The following is a 12,044-nucleotide window of genomic DNA, read 5'->3' on the forward strand; positions in this document are numbered from 1 at the left end:
TTCTGACTCGTCCCTCGAAAGAGGAGGAGACAAATGGGGTCGACAGAGCAGGGTGGCTCCTCTGTGCCAGCAGTGATCGCATCACCGACCACTGCAACACAGAGGACAAGCGGGGGAAGTGTCGAGCACCAAACCCCGGCGCCAGTACCGGTGGTGGAAAAAGACCCAGTGGAACCCGCCGAGCACGTGGAGCAGGTGCGGTCGAGGAGACACTCCTTCGCCACATCATTCTGCGCTTCCAAGCTATAAGTATATGTAACTTTGATGTAAGCTTATAATTTGTATTGAATACTATTGTCTTCTAAACTTTTCTCTGGTATATTAGGTCGGCGTCCACCAAAAATCCCAACCAGCTAGCCGAGTGTGGCATGGCTTTGCTAGTACTGGCGGAAAGAACTGCTCAGCAGCCGACTGCGGAGGAACCTGTAGAAGAAATTCCGCCGGAACCTCAGCAGATGAGCGGCCAGACGACAATCCCCGAGCAGCTGGTCGAGAAGACAGTCGAGCAAAGTACGAGTGCTCCAAGCACTAACCCTGCTGAGGCGGATACCTTGGCGCCAAGGGAACCAGACCAAGCCGAGGTGCAGCAACCGGAGTTGGCACAAAGCACGCGTGCCGATGCTACGGCTCGTGGGAAAGCCATAGTGGTCACGGAGACTACAGACTCTAGACCAGCACCGCCCCCTAGACAAGAGGCTAAAGAGGACGAAGTCGAAGAGATCCTAGGCTGTCCCCAAGACAAACGACAACATGTATATGTGTCGCGCTGGCGGAATGATGAGTGGGTTATGCATGAAGAAATCCCAGAGGTCGAAGAGACCCTAAAAGTTGAACGAGTGGCAAAGCGTCTGGTGACAGAAGTCCAGGTATGTTTGGCTTGACCACTTGACCCTGTTATGTAGTCGAACTATCTGACTTAGCTTATTTATATGCAGGACTTGATGAAGACCGCAAAGTACTGAAAGAGGTGCTTCGACTAGATTGAGGGAATCACGGCGAACAATAGAGAACTGGCGGCCGAGGTGGAACGCTTGTGCCGCCAACTTGAAGCCGCCGACCAGGAGACGACAGAGCGAGAAGCACAGAACCAGAACCTGGTCGACCAGCTCAATAACAAAGAGCGGGAAAAAACAAGTAAGTTGTCATTTTATCACAGCAAGTGTATGACACGTGTTGTTGCGTTGTTGGTAGTGACAGCTGTAATGCAGGCTTAGAAGCTGAGGTAACCCGCCTCCAAGAGGAGAATAGCCGCATGACCGCAGAGTGTGGTCGCCTGAAGGAGGGCAACGAGAAACTGGCGCGCAACCAGTCTCAACTCCAGGACCACACCACCAAAATGAAGGAGGAACTGAAGAGTAAGTATTCCAGACCACCGTTCTCATTTTGTTGCCCGCCTTATCTTGTCATGCCGTTACATTTGATGTCTTGTACGGTGTGCAGTTTTAAAAGTCAATGCCAAGAGGCATCTAGAAGCCATGATGAAAGAGCGTGATGGCTGGAAAGCACGATGCCTCGAGGCCACCGAGGATCGGGACACATGGAAGAACTGGTGCCAGGAAGTGGCAACTGGCATTTTGCCCGTCCTCAGCCTTATCGACCCGGGGCTCACAGAGGAAGAGCCATGGACGCCCCAGCTCGGACTAGTCGAGAGATGCAGACAAGCATGGGGATGGTTCCAAGAGTTCGTGAAGGAGGCGAGTGAGTACACGGGTGCCCATGTGCTAAGCATGGTGCATGCCCACTACCCCCTGATCGATCTCAAGCGCCTAGAGGCTGGATACCCGAAGGAGGTAGACCCAGACAAGGCGAAGGAGCTTCGGATGGCCTAGCTGGACCTATCGTCAAAGATAATTGGCGACATTAACCTATGTGGAGGTGGGACAGCACCTGTACAGGGTACGCCATCAACAAGTCAGCTGGAAACGCCATCAGTTGCAAGCCAACCGACGAAGCCTGCGGTCTTGACCAGCCAGGCATCGGTAGGGCCATCCCCTTTAGCTCAACTAGCACAAGAGTCCCCGAGACTCGAGTAGGATATCGGAAGCAGCGAGCAGTAGGTGCCGCACGCCCCGACCAGCCAATGTAATAGGCTTAGAGCTGTAGAAGGAGGACATAGTTGTGTTATTGTAAACTTGGGCCTCTTTAGGCAAGCTTGTAATAACGTAACTGTATATCATTATAAGCTTGTTTGCTTTGTATAAAACGTATTTAAGCTTGAAACTTATGTTGGTGTAACTAAGTGAGAACATGATAACGTTCTGTTTAGTTGTACCATTTTGCTCGACACATCATCCTGAAAAGTTTGTGCGGCCCTAGTTTGCTATGTGGTCGGAGTGTGAGGTGCGTGACCTGTGCACACGCAGACGCGGACAAGTCAAACCAAGGGGAACCTGCCGATCACCCGTAACGTAGAGAGCGGATCCCATGCACGTGTTGGGAGGAACCAGAGACAGGTCCTGCTCTGAAAACCGTAGAAGGAGTGGTGGTCGGCTTTTACTGGCTAAGTTAGAATAACCATAAAAGTTGAAGTGACACATTAGAGTGGTCGAAGAAATTATAATAGCTTTATTGAAGTAAATCGAAAGTACAAGAGGGGTACATATCTCAGTAGTTAAGCATAGAAACGTCTAAGCTTGTCGATGTGCCACGAGTTTGGTACGTCCGTACCGTCCAGGTGAGCTAACCTGTAAGACGTTGGTCGTGTGACCTCCTTGATCATGAAGGGCCCCTCCCATGGGGTTACGAGTTTATGGACACTAGCCTGGTTCGTCTTCCACTTCAGGACCAGGTCCCCGACCACAAAGAACCGCTCTTTAACGTTCTTGTTGTAGTACCTGCGCAAAACAGCAAGGTATTTGGCCGTACGTACATAAGAATCGAGCCACTTCTCTTCTACGCTATTCACTTCTAGCTCCCGTACTTCATTGGCCTTGCCTTCGTCGAAGTTCTCTATCCGTGCTGATCTGAAAGCTATATCTACAGGGAGGACTGCCTCAGCGCCGTAAACCATAAAGTATGGCGAGACGCCGGTGTTACGACTGGGCTAAGTTCTGAGTCCCCAGACCATGGCTGGTAACTCTTTGAGCCATCTTCCGGGAGCTTTGTCATTTTCTCTATACATCCTCTTCTTCAACGCGTCCAAGATCATGCCATTTGCCCGCTCGACTTGTCCATTAGCTCTAGGGTGCGCCACCGAGACGTATTTTACTACTATGCTCCTTTCATCGCAGAAGTCCCAAAAAGCGTTCCCGATGAACTAAGTACCCAGATCGGTGATGATGCTGTTGGGTATGCCGAAACGATGGATGACCTGGTCGAGGAACGTGACAGCCTTTTCTGAGGATGCCTGTACCAAAGGCATGTATTCTATCCACTTAGAAAATTTGTCGATCAGCACAAAGACGCATGTAAATTTCCCTGGAGCTGGTTTGAAGGGCCCGATCATATCTAGTCCCCAGCATGCGAAGGGCCAGGAGGCTGGTATTGTCTGGATCTCATGTGCTGGTACGTGGATTCTCTTGGCGAAGAACTGATAACCCTCACAGTGGCGGACTAGCTTCTCTGCGTCGGCTACTGCTAACGGCCAATAGAACCCTGCTTGGAAAGCCTTGCCGACCAGCGTTCTTGAGGCCGCGTGGTTGCTGCAGAAGACAGAGTGGATTTGGTCCAGGAGATGTTCGCCATCCTCCTGGGTTATACACTTCATCAAGATTTCCTCCTTTGCGTTCTTGCGCCATAGCTTGCCATCGACGAGCAGGTACTGCTTACTGCGATGTATCAGGCGCTCGTTTTCTATCCGATCAGTGTAACCACTGCCATCTGTTAGGTACTTGATGAAAGGTATTCTCCAGTCGGGCTCATGAGTGGTTGGAGGGGGCTCGATGGTGCTTGACGCCGGAACCGTAGCCACCAATTGCTGGTCTAGAGGCTTGTCTGCCGTGGAATCTTCCTCTTCGATGAAAGGCGTGAGCAGGTCTTGGACGAATACGCCATGTGGGATTTTTGCTCGGGATGATCCTAACTTTGACAGTGCATCCGCTGCTTGATTCTTGTCCCGGACCACGTGTATGTACTCGATGCCATAGAACCTGCCTTCTAGTTTTCTGATCAATTTGCAGTATCCATCCATCTTTTTGCTGGTTGTGTCCTAGTCCTTGTTGAGTTGGTTGATGACCATAGCAGAGTCTCCGTAGACATAGAGACATTTAACACCAAGCTCAACCGCAATGCGCAAACCATGTAGGCATGCTTCGTACTCGACGGCATTATTAGATGCTGGGAAATAAATCCTGAGGACGTACCGGAGCTGCTCCTTGGATGGTGACATGAAAAGGACTCCTGCTCCCGCACTGTCAATGTTGAGAGAGCCGTCGAAGTACATCGTCCAATACTCGTCGGATCCGGGAGAGGCAGGCGTGCTTAAGTCTGTCCACTTGACGATGAAATTGACGAGTGCCTGAGACTTGATTGTAGTGCGGCTTGCAAACTCCAAGGAAAAGGGGCATAGCTCCATCGCCCATTTGACGATGCGCCCATTCGCATCCTTGTTGCTAATGATGTCTCGCAGAGGGTACTTAGTCATGACCACCACACGATATTCGTCGAAGTAGTGTTTCAACTTTTGGGATGTTATCAGTATGGCGTAGATCAACTTCTGAATCTGTGGGTACCTGGTCTTGGACTCATTGAGTACCTCACTAATGAAATAGATTGGTCGCTATACCTTGTAGACATGGCCGGGCTTGTCTCGCTCGACCACCATGGCCGTGGAGACCACTCAATTAGTAGCCGCAATGTATAGCAGGAGTATTTCGTCTTCTCTTGGAGCAGTGAGGACTGGAGGTGATGTAAGGTACTGTTTCAGCTGTGTGAAGGCAGCGTCTGCTTCCTCCGACCACTCAAACTTTTCGGATGCTTTGAGTAGTTTAAAGAACGGTAATCCTTTTTCGCCTAATCTTGATATGAAATGGCTGAGGGCGGCCATGCTTTCGATAAGCTTCTGAACATCCTTCACCTTTTTAGGTGGCTTCATGTCCAAGATAGCTTTGACTTTCTCTGGGTTAGGGCGTATGCCGTCGTGACTGACGACGTTGCCGAGTAGTATGCCAGAAGGAACACCAAAGATGCACTTCTTTGGGTTTAACTTCCACTAGAATGTATTAAGGGCTGCAAAGGTGCGTTCCAGGTTGTCAACAAGGGTACGAGCTTCCTTGGTTTTGACAACTATATCATCAACATAAGCCTCGATGAGGTCATATTTTATCTCGTCTTTGAGGCAAGCTTGTATAGCATGTTGGTAGGTAGCCCCGGCGTTCTTGAGCCCAAACGACATGGTCGTGTAGCAGTAGGCACCGAAGGGCGTGATAAAAGATGTCTTGATCTGGTCATCCTTTTTTAGAGCGATCTGGTGATAACCAGAGTAGCAATCGAGAAAGGAAAGGAGCTCGCAACCGGCGGTTGAATCTACAACCTCGTCTATGTGAGGTAAGCTGAAGGGGTCCTTAGGGCAGTGTTTGTTGAGATCAGTGTAATCAACGCACATTCTCCATTCATTATTCTTTTTGCGTACAAGAACCGGGTTGGCTAACCACTCTGGATGATACACTTCTTTGATAAATCTGGCTGCCAAAAGCCGTGTAACTTCTACCCTAATCGCCTCCTTTTTGTCGTGAGTGAACCGTCGTAGCTTCTACTTGATAGGTTTGGCCTTGCCGTTGACATTCAAGGAGTGCTTGATCAAGTTCTGAGGTACACCGAGCATGTTAGCAGGTTTCCATGCGAACACATCCACGTTGCTCCTCAAGAACCTGACAAGCGTGTCTTCCTATTTGGGATCCAGGTTGGCCCCGATAAGGGCCATTTTGCTGGGATCACCGTCGACCAGCTGGATCACCTTGTGCTCCTTGGACTTGATGTTCTTGCATGGAGCCTCGAGCTCCAAGATCTCCTGGTGGTCGGTCGAGGTCTTCTTGGCGTCGAGCACGGTCTCGGCCATGCGAATAGAGAGGTCGTGAGCCTCTGCTATTTTGAAACTGTCATCTTCGCAGGTATAAGCTGCGTACACGTTGCCTCGGAGGGTTAGAACTCCTTTCTTGGTAGGCATCTTGAGCACCAGATACCTGTAATGAGGTATGGCCATGAACTTGGTGAGCGACGGTCGACCAAGAATAGCATGGTAGGTGCTGTCGAAGTCGGCGACCACGAAGTTGACGTAGTCGGTGCGGAAGTGGTCTGGGGTCCCAAACTACACAGGTAGCGTGATCTGCCCGAGAGGTGTAGAGCTCTGTCCAGGGAGAACACCCCAGAACTGTGCCTCGTACGGCTTGAGGTCCGCCTGAGCTATCTTCAGGGCGGGCAGACTGTTCTTGAACAGTATATTGATGGAGCTGCCGCCATCGATCAGTACTCTGTCGAACTAAACCTTGTTGATACAAGGATCGAGGACCAGGGGAAAACGCCCTGGCTCAGGTATTGTGGCCCATTGGTCCTTTCTGCTAAAGGAGATTTTGTGGTGAGACCATAGAGGGAGCCACGGATCGGTGAGGAGATTGTCGGTGTTGGCCACGTTCAAGCAAGCGCGGGCGAGCAGCTTGCGTTCTCGTTTGGTCTCGATGGACACTTTGCCTCCAATGATGGTGTGCACGCGATCGGTTGGCTTGACGTACTTGTGACGAGGGTCTACATCGTTATCGTCGTTATCCTCGTTGCGCTGTTCCCCTACGTCGTTAGGCTTGTCGGACATATCCAGAGCCTGTTGACGTGTGTAGATAGACTTGAGGATGCGGCAATTCTGCATGGTATGGTTTGACTTAGGATGGAGCTGGTAGGGCCCTTTCAATGCTTTGGCATAGTTGTCTTCATAGTTACGACGTCTGCCACCCTTTTTAATGGTGTTGACCTCGCCGTCGTTTTCCCGAGCATGCTTGCTCCTATAATCGTCACGGTGGTTACGCCGCTGATTACGTTGGTCATGGTGGTCGCGGGAGTCATTGCGCTGGTTGCGGCGGTCAAAATTGTCGTTCTGACCACGGTTGCCGTGGTAGTCATCGTGGTGTGGGGGGTGGTCGGAGCGTGGAACCCTTGCTGCTTCTTCAATAATTATCTTTTTAGCGTCGTCGGCGTCCGCATATTTCTTAGCGGTGGCCAGGAGCGCTGTGACCGATTCAGGTCTCTTGCAGAGGAGCTTGTCCCTTAGGGCGTCGTGGAAGCGGAGGCCAGTGATGAAAGCCTCGATTGCCTCATTGTCAGAGATTGATGGGACCTTGATGCGCATCTCTGAGAAACACCGGACGTACTCGCACAGTGGCTCATCTTTTTAATCTCAAATCCATTGCAGATCATATTTGTTGCCTGGTTGTTCACAAGTAGCAATGAAGTTGTCAATGAAGGCTTGCTTGAGCTCCTGCCAAGAGTCGAAATAGTTCGCCGGCAAGCTGACCAGCCATTGGTGACCCGCATGGCCAACAGCGACTGGGAAATAGTTAGACATGACATGCTCGTTAGCCATGGCTGATCTGCACGTAGCCTCATAGAGCATGACCCATAATTCGGGGTTTTCCTTGCCGTCGTACTTCTGAAGTTTCTCGAGCTTGAAATTCTTGGGCCATATGACTTGGCGAAGGTGTGGAGTAAACTGCTTCAAACCCGGCGGGCCGTGGGCAGTGTCATATTCCATACGGCGATAACTTTCGTGGGATGCTTGATCGTCGGCTCTCTGGTTGATGCGAGCGCGTAGATTGCGTCCACCGAGGTAATGGCGGAGATCGTTATTGCCATCGCGGTGATCTCGATTGCCATCTGGATTAGCCCTACGACTATGGTTATCGCGGCGATTGTCACGGTTGTCCCGGTAGTTATCATCCTGGATGTCGTGGCGGTTGTCGTCCCGACGGCGGTTGTCATCCTGGCCACCATCATGGCCACCGTTTCCACCTTGACGGTTGTTTGATGGGTTGTTGTTGCGCGAGCCACGTTGGTTGAGTGGCTGTGAGCGACTTGGGTGCTGGCGGCTGTGGCTTGACTCGACTGAGACGGATGGAGCCCGAGCTTGGTTTACAATCTCTGTGGTCTAGGCCATAGCAGCCGTTAGATAGGCTTGTATTTCATCGCAAACTGCTTGGGTTTCTAGGGTGTTGGGTAGCCGTTGCATTGTCGCCATGGCGATGGCTATGTTGGCACTTGGAGTCCTGAAGACCTGTTTGTCCCCCACCCTGTCAAAAGCATCGTTGAGGTCACATGGCTAGACCCTTATGCGTCGTGCCTCCTGGTCTGCTTCGGCTTCGATTTGTCAGCGATTAAACTGGTCAATATTGCGTGCTTCACGTGCAGTCCTTTCTTGTTCTGTTTCACCAACTGTTGGTGGTTCGTCATTGCTGACAACATGGATCAAATCCCCTCATCTTGGCGGGAAAGACAGGAATTGTGAGAACCCCGGGGCGTGGTCTGGGATATCCAGATCGTACTTGACGCCTTCATCTTTGTGATGCTGAAGCTCGGTGTGGACAGATGCATTAGATGCGGTGCCAGACGAGGAGCTAGAGTCGCCCTCTTGGACTGTGTGGACGAATCCTTCTTGATAATCTTCAATCCAGATCATGTTGACGAAGTTGCGTGGCTTCGGCCGAGGTCGGTGCATAAAACACAGATCCAAGCGGCGTTGTAGGTTGTAGGCGTAGCTGGAGGCAGCGTTTCGCAGGCCGTAGGGCTAGACCTGGTGGTTCTCCATCGAGGCTTCATACTCGGAGAGCCGGAGACCCGTCGCGAAGGCTGGCCGGCGACGAGCAGAGTGCCCTTCAGGAGTAGATGTGACCACGAGATCTGTACCAAGTCATGCAGGACAACTGGTCTGAGCTGGTCGGGTAGATCTATTGTGGGGAGCGGTTACCTACTCATTAGGTTGACTTTGAATCGTACTTACCAGAGCTAGGGTTTCAGCGAGTTTGGTGCCGACCCGATCGATGGAGTCGAGCAGGTCGGTGTTGTCGATCTGCTTCCCTTTGTAGCGGGGAAGCGGATGATGAGTTGTCGGTGTGGCTGAAGGTGATGCAGGCGTGGTCGGGGCCAGATGTACCATGGTCGGAGCCAGATCCATCATGGTCAGAGCCATATCCGTCGTGGTCGGAGCCGTATCCACCATGGTCGGAGCCATAGCCGATGCAGGTGAAGCAGTGGTCGGCGCAGACTGAATCCATGCCTCCTCTAGGGTCATGGCGATGAAGTCGTCGGAGCCGGTGGTCCAGGTGAATGTGAGGCCGTTCGGCGTAGCCATGGAGCCGAAGATGATGACCATCTTGTTTGCTTGGAGAGCAGTACGCACACCCCCTACCTGGCGCGCCACTGTCGACGAAATATGGTCGGTAGTCTACCTAGGGGTATGCCTAAGGTAGTAGATTGTCGGCAGACAGATGCGCAAGCCACAAACAAGACGGTGACACAAGACAGGCATGAGGTTTTATCCAGATTCGGCCGCCAAGAAGGCGTAATACCTACGTCCTGCGTCTGATTTGTATTGTTGTATGTCAATGAGAGATGTTTTTTAGAGGGGTCCCCTATCCGCCTTATATAGTCCAGGGGGCAGGGTTACAGATCTGGAAACTAATCCTAGCCAGTTACAACTGTCATATGTGGCCGGATAAGGATTCCTATTCTAACCGACTAGGATCTTGATTGATCGCCAAATCCGCCTTGACTCCTTGCGCAGGACTCCGATCAGGTTGGCCGGGCCGCACGTCGTCTTTTGGTGGACCGGACCCACTGATCCGGGCCGGCCCAAGCTTAGCCATAAGGGTATAGGGGTTAATACCCCCACACAATAAAAAACCCGAAAGTATGCTATGTTGGGCTTTCTTCCATTCAAAAGCTCATAAGGTGTCTTCTCCATCATGGGGTGACAATAGAGACGGTTGCTATAATAGCAAGCCATGTTGATTGCTTCGGCCCAAAATGAATGACTCACATTGTACTCGCTCAACATTGATCTTGCCATGTCAATCAAAGTTCTATTCTTCCTTTCAATTAAGCCATTTGATTGAGGAGTGTACTTGACCGAGAATTGATGTCTAATTCCAAATTCATCATACAACTCATCAATTCTAGTGTTCTATAATTCACTACCATTGTCACTTCTAACTTTCTTGATGGTTGTTTCAAACTCATTGTGAATGCCCTTGACAAATGATTTAAATGTTGCAAACACAGCACTCTTGTCAACAAGAAAGAATACCCATGTGTATCTAGTGAAATCATCCATAATCACAAATCCATATTTATTTCCTCCAATGCTAGTGTATGTGGTTGGTCAAACAAGTCTATGTGCATTAACTCAAATGCCTTAGATGTGCTCATCATGCTCTTCTTAGGATGTGTGTTACCAACTTATTTTCTGGCTTGACATGCACTACATAGCTTATCCTTCTCAAATGTGACATCTTTCAAGCATCTAACTAAGTCATGCTTAATCAACTTGTTCAATTGTTTTATTCCAACATGACCAAGTCTTCTATGCCATAACCAACCCATGCTAGACTTAGTGATCAAACATGTTGACAATTGAGCTTCTCTAGCATTGAAATCAACCAAGTATAGATTCTCATATCTAAATCCTTTGAATATCAAGTTAGAGCCATCTACACTTATAATCTCTACATCATCCACACCAAATATGCACTTGAAACCAAGATCACATAATTGAGCTACCGATAATAGGTTGAAGTTCAAGCTCTCTATTAGTAGCACATTGGAAATGCTCAAGTCATTGGATATTGCAATCTTACCAAGCCCTTTGACCTTGCCTTTGCCATTGTCACCAAATATGATACTATCAATCCCATAGCTCTTGTTTTCATTGATTGAATTGAACATTTTTGGATCACCGATCATGTGTTGTGTGCACCCACTATCAAGCACTCAATGCCTTTCTCCGGCTTTATAATTGACCTACAAAAGAAGATCAATTCTTTTTAGGTACCCAAACTTGCTTGGGTCCTTGTAGGTTAGTTACTAAGGTCTTTGGTACTCAAATGGCCTTCTTCTTTGGGCCCACAATTGGTGTACCAATAAACTTAGCCTTCACACCGTTGGCAGCCTTAACAAGCATGTAACAAGAATCAAATTTAATTGAGGATACATTAGGTAGCTTATTCTTGTTAGTCTTGCAATTTTGCTCTATATGCCCAACTTGCTTGCATCTATTGCAAAATCGACCATTGCCCTTCACAAAGCTAGCTTTGGGAGTGACAAAGGCCGTCTTGCCTTTCTTAGGGGTATAGCCTAATCCCTCTTTGTTGAGAGAAAACCTTTGGCTACCCAAGCACTTTAGCAAGCGGGCATCTCCACCATAGGCATTGCCTAAGGCACGAGTGAGCTCATTCACCTCCTTCTTAAGGGTCTCATTTTCCACTTTTAGTGAGTTTTCATAAGTGAGACCATCACTCAAGGGTGAAGTGGAAGTGGTAGTGCTACAAGAAGTGATAGTGGGAGCAAAAAAAATAGATTCATCAATAAGATCACATGTTAGTCCCACATCACATGATATGATCACTTGCACCTTCTTGGCTTCCTCCACTTTGACTTGCTCAATGAGAGAGGAGTGAGCCTTTTCAAACTTAGAGTGAGCTTTGCCAAGCTTCTCATGGGCTTCCATTAGCCTCTCATGAGTAGCATTGAGCTCATCAAAGGATTGCTCAAGAAATTTTACTTTCTTGCGTAATTCTTTGCACTCCTTTCTCTTCATCTTATTGCAAGCGTGCACTTGCTCACACATGTCTAAGAGCTCCTCCTTGGTGTACTCCTCATCCTCATCATCATCATTATCATTCCTACAAGAGTCACTTTCACATTTATCATTATCACTCTCATCATATTTTACCATGGTAGGCTTTGTCATGAGACATGTCGATGAAGTGTCGAAGATGGAGAGCTTCTTGTTGATGGCGATGCTTGCTAGTGCTCTCTTGATAGATTTCTTGTCATTATCACTAGAGCTATCACCATCCGAGGAATCATCACTATCCCAAGTGACTACATAGCCTCCACCATTCTTCTTT

Source organism: Miscanthus floridulus, chromosome 1 (genome assembly GCF_019320115.1).
Source record: "Miscanthus floridulus cultivar M001 chromosome 1, ASM1932011v1, whole genome shotgun sequence".
NCBI classification, from domain to species: domain Eukaryota; kingdom Viridiplantae; phylum Streptophyta; class Magnoliopsida; order Poales; family Poaceae; genus Miscanthus; species Miscanthus floridulus.